Source organism: Emys orbicularis, chromosome 4 (genome assembly GCF_028017835.1).
Source record: "Emys orbicularis isolate rEmyOrb1 chromosome 4, rEmyOrb1.hap1, whole genome shotgun sequence".
Lineage (NCBI taxonomy): Eukaryota > Metazoa > Chordata > Testudines > Emydidae > Emys > Emys orbicularis.
Genome location: NC_088686.1, coordinates 15,257,500 through 15,268,255, shown reverse-complemented (window position 1 = coordinate 15,268,255; position 10,756 = coordinate 15,257,500). Strand labels below are relative to the sequence as shown.

Below are 10,756 nucleotides of genomic sequence, written 5' to 3'. Positions count from 1 at the left end.
GGAAGAGGCAGCTGGTGAGCAAGTTCATAGAAGACCTCAGATTCCTTGCTTCTTCGGCATCTGGCTGCATCTCTAGACTTCTCCTTTCTGCGATCTGAACTAATCCTGTATGAATAAAATTTTAGATGATTAACATACATTGGAGGCAACGTTATCACAGCAAGACAAACACATTCCTTCCGCCTTTATATCTAAGCTACTTGCTAGCTGGTACATTTGTTATGACATATCTGAGTCTGTAGAAAGATTTAAAATATTCCATGTAAGGGCAGATACTATTCCATATCTGCACATGCATCTCTGTGACTTCTGGCACAGAAAATCCTCACAGACAAGATTAAACAAAAACTGATTATTAAAACCAAAATCCAGTTTAGACAATATGGATTGACAATACACACTGCAGCTTCAATGGAAAGATTCTGGGCATTTCTGAATGTGACAGTTGCAAGATTAAACTGGCACGTGCAAAAAAGATTTATAAACTAAGTTTGTTTAAAAAATAGTTTGTCTAGAAGTAGCATGCACCATTCTTCTGAGAATATCAAATTACTGTGCTAGTGAAGTTTCACTACATTCAGTCATCAGCTTAATTTTAACAAAGCAAAAACGAGAGCTCCTGTTCTTTCACCTAAAGCACTCCCCTCTCCCCTTTTTCTCTATCATGATGGACAACACTGCTGCCCTACCTGTCAGAGTTTATAATCTTGGCTTTATAGTTGACTCAGCTTTTTTACCCACCTCTCCAGACCCTGTCTAAATCTTGCAGCTTCTTCCTCAACATATGCAAGACATGACCTTTTCTACTCACACTGCTGAACTCTTGTCCAAGCCCTGATCAGCTCATGCCTCCATTATTGTGAACTCCTCTTCTCTGGCCTCAATGCCTCCAAACTTGCCCTATCCTTCAAGTTCAGCCAGAATACAGCTGCTAAAGATATTTTTGGTTTGTTGCTCTGACTACATCACACACACACTCTTTTTAATCCCCTCCATTAGTCCCTCGTCTTCTAATGCATCGGACACAAACTTCCTGTCCCTACTTACAAAGCGCTTCACAATTTATCCCATCCCTTCCTATTTGACCTATTCTCACAAGGTGGGCTCTGCCAAAGATGCCAGTCTCATTGCCTAATCCTTCTCTTCCTCCATCAAACACATCTATACTCTCTCCTAGGCTGGTCTTTACAACTTAGATAAGCTCCCAGTTACAATCTGTAAAGCTACTACCTTCAAGTCCTTCCTCAAAACTCACCTCTGCTGGAATGCACACAGTAAGTTACAATCAGATAGTGACTGGGCAGGTGGCAAGCTGAGACTGTGACAGATGGACAATATTCTGAACAAACCTTATGGAATTAGGGTTAATACCTTTGGGGTACATTGTATTAAAATGCAATTACACCTCTACCTCGATATAACGCTGTCCTCGGGAGCCAAAAAAATCTTACCGCGTTATAGGTGAAACCGCGTTATATTGAACTTGCTTTGATCCACCAAAGTGCACAGCCCCGCCCCCCCCGAAGCACTGCTTTACCGTGTTATATCCAAATTTGTGTTATATCGGGTGGCGTTATATCAAGGTAGTGGTGTATATATGTATGTGTTATTGTGGCAGTATGTACCTTCCCTAGGAGGGAAGGAGGGAGACTAATGCACTTCCCTCCATTATCAACCATTTAAAGCTACCCCCTGAAGAAATAAGCATATACTAGTTCAAGTGTATTCTCCAGGGACTAACAGAAAAAGAAAGGGTTTTTGAATAAATAACCTGATTTTAAACTGGCCCAAGGCCTTCTTCAGCAAACAGACAGGACCCCAGTCCTTAGGGTAGGGTTGGAAAGACTGGGCCTACTGGGTACTTGTTCTGAGCTGCAGTGGTGATGAACTCGTAACCACGAGGAATCAGCTTGGGTGGGGAGTAGGAGGATTGCTCCTGCCAGAACCTATGTTAGAGTGAACTCTGTTAAGCTTATTAGTATGTATGTAAATTCTTTTTCTGTTTTTAGTACGTTTTCTCTGTAATGCTTTTTACCTTAAAAATAAAGTAGGCTTGCATAAGAAGTGCTGTGTGGTGCCTTATTACTGTAGCAATTAAAAACATGTTAACTGTCTCTGAAGAGAAAGCAAGCAGGTGTCCTTGGACAACTTATCTATGCCAGGAATAAACACAGTAAAGGCAGGAAACTGTGCAGTCTGGAAATACCCGAGGCAGAAAGTTCTCTATACAAGAGGCAATAGCTGAGGGGCTAGAAGTCTGAGAGTTCCCTTGCTGTACACTGAACGGAAATATAGATGCAGTTGCCCTGAACGGCTACATACAGTGGCAGCAGGTATGGGATCTGTAACAATGTGAATTGCTAAGTGCCAAAAGCAGTAAAAGTACTGTAGAAGAAAAAACACAGAGAAAAAAGCATTGATAGTCTCTTTGGGAAAAGGAATAGTGAAAAGAGATAAGGGAAAATGAACTATGAACAGCTAAAGAGTTATGAAGAGAAAGGGAGATTAGCCCTGAAGAACGAACGAAATCACAGTTGATTTGCTGTTTTTTAATGACCAGTCGAGACATGATGATCTTTGTTGCTGCTGATAGAGGGACCAGCAGATGGGGAGGAATCTTGGAGCCAATACCCTAGAGAGAAACAGGGAAGAGTCCAACTTTTTAGAGTGCTTACTGGTGTCCTCCGGCACCTCCTTAGGAGGGTGGTCTTGTCCTGTCTTTTAGTTGTGGGCCTCTGTGTCTATCAATACTCCAAGATGTACTAGGCACTGAGATGGTTGAAGAGGACTTCAAAATTTACTATGAAACCATCTGTTGCGACATTTGGACCCAAGAACAGGCTCCGAACAGAACGTTGTCCAGGAAAAGGTACACCTGTACACTCTTCATCCTGAGAACAGTCACCAAGACGACAAGGACTTCTGTGAACACTCAAGGAGTGGATGACAGTCCAAAAAACAGCATGCTATATTGAAAATGATCGGTCTCATGAGTTAATTGCAAAAATCAGTTGTGCATTGGCGAACCAGCATATTAAGGTAGGCATCCTTCAAAGTAACTGATGGAAAGTAAGCCCCCTAGCAGATCACCACCACTATTGACTTCAATGTCTCCATCTTGAATCTAGTCCTCTTTGTGAACTTGTTCAAGCGTTTTAAGTCCAGCATCACTCAGTCCTTCCTGGATCTCTTAGACCAGAAACAAAAGTGAGCCATGGCCGGAGAAACATCTCGACCTTGAGAACTCTTATCGCGCCAATTCACAAAAGATGATCTATAGCCTTATGCATAGTTCACCTCTTCTCTGCTATCCTCAACTCCCCAGAAGGGAAAAAAGGACAAGTTTAAATCTTTGAAAATTCTTTGATATACCTCTGTCGAACCACATCCAGGACCCATCTGTCAGATGTTGAGAGAAGCCAACTGCAATCAGAGAGCGTTTCTAGTGCTGGAATTTGCACTGAGGGAAGATTGGCTTCTCCTCTTTCCGGACTTAGACATGTTTCACCTGCTTTTGCTGTAGCCTCACCTTCATTACTTAGCCAGAGTAGCCATGAAAAGGATACTTAGGCCTGTAATAAGACCAGCTTTTCCTTTCCCAGGTTTGGAACCAGGACGGTTCTGTAAGAACTTCTTTGATTTATCTGAGGACTGTCACCACTTTGTCCAATGGCTCCCCAAATAACCAACCTACTGAAAATTTCAAAGCTGCTAACATGGTTTTGGCCACCACTGTATCCTGTACTGAGCCAGGCAAAGCTACGTAACAGCTGCATGGACATGTCCTTTTGTTTCTAACTGGATTGCGGGGTGAAAAAGGCTTCCATGAGGCTGACTCACACCTTGTTTATCACTCTGTTTTAACAAATGGAGGGCCAAAAGGCCTCTTACCACCTGCTTATTCCTCTATATCTGAGCTCATCCTCTCAGCCCTCCAGAGCTGGCTGTATGGGGCGTGGTCAACCCAAAACAAGCAGGATTTCATTAGTCCTGCAAATGTGGCATGGCTGACCTGCAGCATGAGCAGGGTCCTGTTAGTCTAGCAGTTGTGGCATGACTGACCACAGCGTAAGTAGGGTCCAATCAGACCATGCATTTGGTGCCTTTTCTACCAGCTTTTCTATTCCTCTGGTTAATTATGAGGTGCAAAACAAACAACAAAACCAACAACAATCATGATTAGTTATTTACTGCTTATTCTTTTCTCCAGACATTTGGACAAACGGGGATTTAATGCAGGATTTCAGGAACTAGAGTCATTCTATGAAATATCTTAAATCGTTTCCTGTAGTCATGTGTCCATTTCACCATTCTCAGACAAAACCACAATTGCCCTTTTAACTAATGGCTTGGATATATTGGTTCAGAACAGTAAAACTTGAATTTATTTCAGCTCGAGAAGCTAGGCTCTTTGAACTTCCCTCCTTTAATTTCTGTTGCAGAATTTTCCAGTTGAAGTTAGATTCCTTCCGACTAGAGGGATGAAAGAAACTACTTCTCCTTTCATGTATTTATTGAGGAAGGCAGACCATTCTTTGTGTTCTTTTCCTTGTGAAAGTCAGGATGGCAATATGGTCTGCTGTTTAAGAGAACATCTTCCTTCTATGGTCATTACATCAGGTTCCATTCTGCTGCACAATTTTTCTTTTTTGTTACCATCTTCAAATATGGCCTGAAGATTCCAAGTTCATACTAGTGCTTTTCTGTTTCAGCACAGCACGAGGCATTAAAATTTGTCCTAAGAGCTCCTACAGTCCTATTGTCGTAAAAAGGAAAAATTAGAAATTGTGTCTTCAGCTACAAATTCACCACTGGGCAAGCTTACTTGCTTACTGAAAGAAACTGTGGAGAGAACAACAGATGAAGGATTGGTTACCTTTATGGGTCAAGTAAGCTAAAACATTGCACCTGTTCAGGCCAGAGGAAAAGTAATGTGCATTCTTGAGTATGTTTCCTTCACGTTCGTAGAGCAACAAGCATTCATTTCGGTTTTGTATTTCTGCTGATAGAATGCAGAAGCAAACAGAAACCTAAAGCTGGATGTGTATCATAACTCATAGAAGTAATGATTTTAATGGATGTCTTAAATTAATAATCTAAACACTGAGATATGTATGTATGATATCTGAGTAAATGTCAACTGAGTTCCAAATGTAAACTATGAGCTACACAGACTCAAGAGCAGTTTACACAGTTAACCGCTGGGACCACTGCAATTGAACATTGGACTAACAGATATTACACAGATTCCCACTGCCTCAAAATAAGATTTTTTTTTAAAAAACTGGAGAGCTGGGTTTAAATAAGGTAAGCTCTGTAGCAACAACTCATGTTTGCAAACTAGTATTTATCCCAGTATGTGCATTGTTCTTATTTACCACTACAAATGGAAGAAGTTATACATATCCTGTAAAAGTTAGGATGTGGCAGAATATTCTATTTGTTTTGCTCATTTGCCACGTAGTTTCATACATCTACTTTTATAAATTAAGCAACACCTTGTTTTTCTCTTCCATCTCAATCTAATGTCTTTACCTAAACAAATACAGCTGTACTAAACACATTCTGTACCTTACTTGTACTTCACACCCTTTGCCATAGACAGTAGGCTAGCTGGTTTACTGCTTCTTTTTGTTCTGGATAGTTTTTTTCTGGTTGAAGTACTGCTGCTGTCCCATCTCCTATCTTACCCACAGAGGGCACACACACAAAAAAAAAAAATCAGCCAGAAAAGATCACCCTTTATCTTAGCCTTTTCCACAATGCTTTTAGCAGCTACAGACTTGTTTCACCAGCCCACTGAGGAATTTGGCTGTCCCCATGTCTGGGAGCGCCTAACTCATGCGAAAACTGGGTAACACTTATTTTTCTCCTTCTTCTCAATGCCTATTCTTGACTACACAGTTTGACTTTATTCCCAATTTCTGCAGTATTATACAGTATCACCCCCAAAGTGCTTGTGCAAGGAGACTTCACCTTGTTTCCCTATCAGGAGGATATCATCAGTCTGGTGATCAACTAGCCAATAGAGTCATAGATGTCAATGCCAAAAAAGGACCATTCTGTTCATATCATCTGATCTCGGTCATAACACAATCCACGGAGTAATTCCTACACCAAACTTCTGCTTGAAGTACATACAGCCTGTCTTTTAGAAAAACACTGAATCTCAAAGATAAAGACTTCAAGTGATGGAGAATCCACTACATCCATAATTAAATTAATCAGCCTTTACATAAAGCTACATGCAAAAGGAAACTGGCTAGGCCCTTGCCTACACACAAAAGTGGCACTGGTTTAACAAAACGGTTTCAAATGATTTGCTTAAAATAGTGAAAAGTCTGCATAGGCAGACTTAAATCTGGCTTATATTTAACTTAAATCAATTCCTTACAGACTTAAGCTAAACCAATAAGCCAGGTGCAAACCGATTTTAGTCAAACCTGTGCAACTAGACATGGCCTAGAACTGCCAAGACCAAGTCCACCTGCCACAAAAGCCCACTGTGGAGAGCTTGACTCAAATTCCCCTCCTGCCCCTTGACTCAGACACCCCACACCCACATAACCTGCACCTATATTTTAAAAGGTATTGCCAAAACAGTAACCCACAGGACTACTATCCAATAAAAACAATTTGTTTACTCTTATCTAATCTAAAGGATCTGGTCATAGGAAGAAAAGATTTACCACAAAACATTTAGAAATGTAATGGAAAAGTCCTCTCCCACTTAGTTGCACGTATATATATCCTTGTGACATTTAATTTCCTGCCCTATCTGAAAATCCGAGGGGGAAGGGGAAAGAGACCATTACTATCAATGTAACATCTCACCTGGCTAGATATACTAATTATTTTGGACTTTTAAGCAAAAAGACATAATAACTTTTGTTTCACTACATGCCATTTTGTCATTCCCCAATAACTAGGTTTAACCCCAGCCACCTCACAGGAAGTTTTCAGTACAATTAGGTTTCCAAGAATCGATAGGCTGCCCTCAACAATTCTAGTTCTAAATCACCAATACACGTCATGATCTCTAACTGAAGAAATAAAATAATCCAGACAACAATAAAACCTGATATTTAATTATAACTAGGGCTGTCGATTAATCGCAGTTAACTCACGCGATTAACTAAAAAAAAATTAATCGCGATTAATAGCATTGTTAAACAATAAAATACCAATTGAAATTTATTAAATATTTTGGATGTTTTTCTACATTTTCAAATATACTGATTTCAATTACAACACAGAATACGAAGTGTAGAGTGCTCACTTTATATTATTTTTGATTACAAATATTTTCACCGTAAAAATGAAAAAAATAGTATTTTTCAGTTCACCTCATACAAGTACTGTAGGCAATCTCTTTATCGTGAAAGTGTAACTTACAAATGTAGATTTTTTTTGTTTACACAACTGCACTCAAAAACAAAACAACGTAAAACTTTAGAGCCTACAAGTCCACTCAGTCCTACTTCTTGTTCAGCCAATCGCTAAGACAAACAAGTTTGTTTACATTTACGGGAGATAATGCTGCCTGCTTCTTATTAACAATGTCACCTGAAAGTGAGAACGGATGTTTGCATGGCATTTTTGTAGCTGGCGTTGCAAGGTATTTACATGCTAGATATGCTAAACATTCGTATGCCCCTTCATACTTCGGCCACTATTCCAGAGGACATGCTTCCATGCTGATGAGGCTTGTTAAAAAAATAACGTATTAAATTTGTGACTGAACTCTTTGGGGGAGAATTGTATGTCTCCTGTTCTTTTTTACCTGCATTCTGCCATATATTTCATGTTATAGCAGTCTTGAACATGTGCTGGGTCATCATCCATTTTAAGAACACTTTCACAGCAGATTTGGCAAAATGCAAATAAGGTACTAATGTGAAATTTCTAAAAACAGCTACAGCACTTGACTCAAGGTTTAAGAATCCGAAGTGCTCTTTTAAAACTTTACTTTTAGAAGTTTTAAAAGAGCAACACTCAGATGAGGAAACTACAGAACCCGAACCACCAAAAAAGAAAATCAACCTTCTGCTGATGGCATTTGTCTCAGATGATGAAAATGAAGATGCGTCGTTTCGCACTGCTTTGAGTTGTTATCGAGCAGAACCCGTCATCAGCATGGACGCATGTCCTCTGGAATGGTGGTTGAAGCATGAAGGGACATATGAATCTTTAGCGCATCTGGCATGTAAATATTTTGCAATGCCAGCTACAACAGTGCCATGCTAATGCCTGTTCTCACTTTCAGGTGACACTGGCTAAACAAGAAGCGGGCAGCATTATCTCCTGCAAATTGTATCCAAACTTATTTGAGTGACTGATTCAACAAGAAATAGGACTGAGTGGACTTGTAGGCTCTAAAGTTTTACATTGTTTTGTTTTAGAGTGCAGTTTTTTTTTTTTTTTTTTTTTTTACATAATTCTACATTTGTAAGTTCAACTTTCATGATAAAGAGATTGCACTACAGTACTTGGTGAATTTTTTTACAGTGCAAGTATTTGTAATCAAAAATAAATACAAAGTGAGCATTGTACACTTTGTATTCTGTGTTGTAATTGAAATCAATATATTTGAAAATGTAGAAGACATCCAAAAATATTTAAATTAATGGTATTCTATTATTGTTTAACAGTGCCATTAATCGCATATAGCTTTTTTAATCACTTGACAGCCCTACTTATAACGTCAAGAGTTATGCTGGCAGTAAATTGTTTGAAGTAACATTTAAAACATCTCAGTTAAATATAAATCTGATCTTAAGAAACTGAGCTTAAGTTTTCTGGATTTTGTGAAGAGCATATCAAGTGTCTCTCTCACTTCATTGAAAATCTTTGTTTAAACTGTAAGAACTACACTTACTGACAAGTACTTTGCTCACCAACTAATTACTTCTAGTAACTGAAAATAAGTATTATGATTTAGCAAATACATTTTCCTACTTTTCATGGGCACTTTTTCTGCAAAGGCAGTGACGAAATGGGGGAAAAACACACCCAGTTTCTGAAGAATTAAAAGTTTTCATTCAAAAAACTAAGGCCATGATCATCACACTTGGGTGACTAATTTTAGGCACTGAAGTCTGAAACTCTGCCATCCCCCACCCCCCCAAGTTTCTACAATATAAGAAATCTGACCCAAACTTCTATTCCTTATGATTTTGAAGACAATCATCCAGATGAAAGCCAACATAGTTGTCTTCCTGAATGTGCAAGTAGAGAGAACTGCCTCTATTCACATAGATGGGAGGGGTTAATGACCATAGATGGTGAAGGTTTTGATCAGGATTTGCTGCAGCATTGTTAAGGAATTCAAGAGACAGGCATATAGTTAAGGAATTCAAGAGAGGTGGGCATTGACAAAACAACATGGCTCTTCAGACAGTGAGAGTTGCATTGGAAAAAGTGAAGTGCGAGCAGATGGACATTAACTTGCCATATCTTATTATGTATGCTTCTGGACCAAAGCACTTGAGCATGATGCTGAGTTGTTCCCAGTTTAAGTGGACTGTAGTAGATCTGATCAGGATGACAGTAGCACCTTGCCAAAAAGCCATGCAGGATGCTGAAGTCAGCAAGAATGACTCTGGCAAATTATCCTGGTTGGTGGCATGAGCAGAATGCCTAAGGGGCAGCAGACTGTGCAGGATCTGCTTGACGGTGCTCCTAGCAAAGCAGTTAATCCCAATAAAACTGATGCTATTGGTGCCGCAATTCAAGACTGGTGATATCACCGATGTGCTGCTGGTGGAAGTGACTCCCCTGTTCCTGGGAATCAAGATGGTGGAAGGTGTCTTCGCTCAGCTCATCAACAGGAACACAATGGTTCCAACCCAAGAAAAGCCAGGCATTTTCTATATTAGCCTGCTGACAACATACTTCTTGGGCAATTCACTCTGGTAGGAATTTCTACAGTTCAACATGGAGTGCCCCAGACTGAAGTCACTTTTGACACCGATGCTAACAGCACTGTTCCCATTTCAGCAAAGGATAAAGGGACAGGACGCAAACAGCAAATTGTGATCCAGTCTTGTGGTGACCTCAGCAAAGATGGCACTCGGAACATGGTGAAGAATGCAGAGAAACATTCAGAGAAAGACAGACGAAGAAAGGAACGTGTCAAAGCTGTGAAGATAACAGAAGGCATCATCCAAGATAGAGGAGTTTAAGGATCAGCTGCCAGCAGATGACTGCAACAAACTGAGGGAAGAAATTGCAAAAACGAGAGAGCTGTTGGCTCATAAAGATGCTGAAACAGGAGAAAACATTAGATAGACAACATCCATCTTATAGTAAGCTTCCCTCAAGCTCTTTGGAATAGCATACAAAAAGATGGCACCAGAGCAAGAGGGTTCTGGTGGAAGTTCTGGGGATCCGAAGAAAGAGAAACAGTAAAATATCACTGCTGTGCACAGACTGGAGCAGGAAGAGGGTGAAAGTTCTGAAGCTTGGAAGCAAAGGGACCATCCTGAGCTGAAATGGGCAGAATTCAGTCTGGTCTTTGCAGTATTCTATATATAATTTCTTTAGTGTATAAATGTAATGATTTGTCTACTAGATAAATCTTCATTTAATGAAAGTTAATTCATGAAAGAAAGTTCTAAAGTTTCGGTCTTGTGGTATTTTCAATTGAGCAGCCAGGGGATTCACTCATCATTTACTCTCCTAACACTTGACACAACAGTGTATTAAATTAGGTCAAAGGTTTGAAACCACATCACAAATCATGGTGCAGGGACGG

The 10,756-nt window shown here is 39.8% G+C and overlaps 1 pseudogene; it reads left to right on the top strand.

Annotated features, from left to right (window-relative positions):
* Positions 1–9,342: 9,342 nt before the first annotated feature.
* On the top strand, positions 9,343–10,410 carry LOC135877193 (stress-70 protein, mitochondrial-like; annotated as a pseudogene).
* The last annotated feature ends 346 nt before the right edge of the window (positions 10,411–10,756 follow it).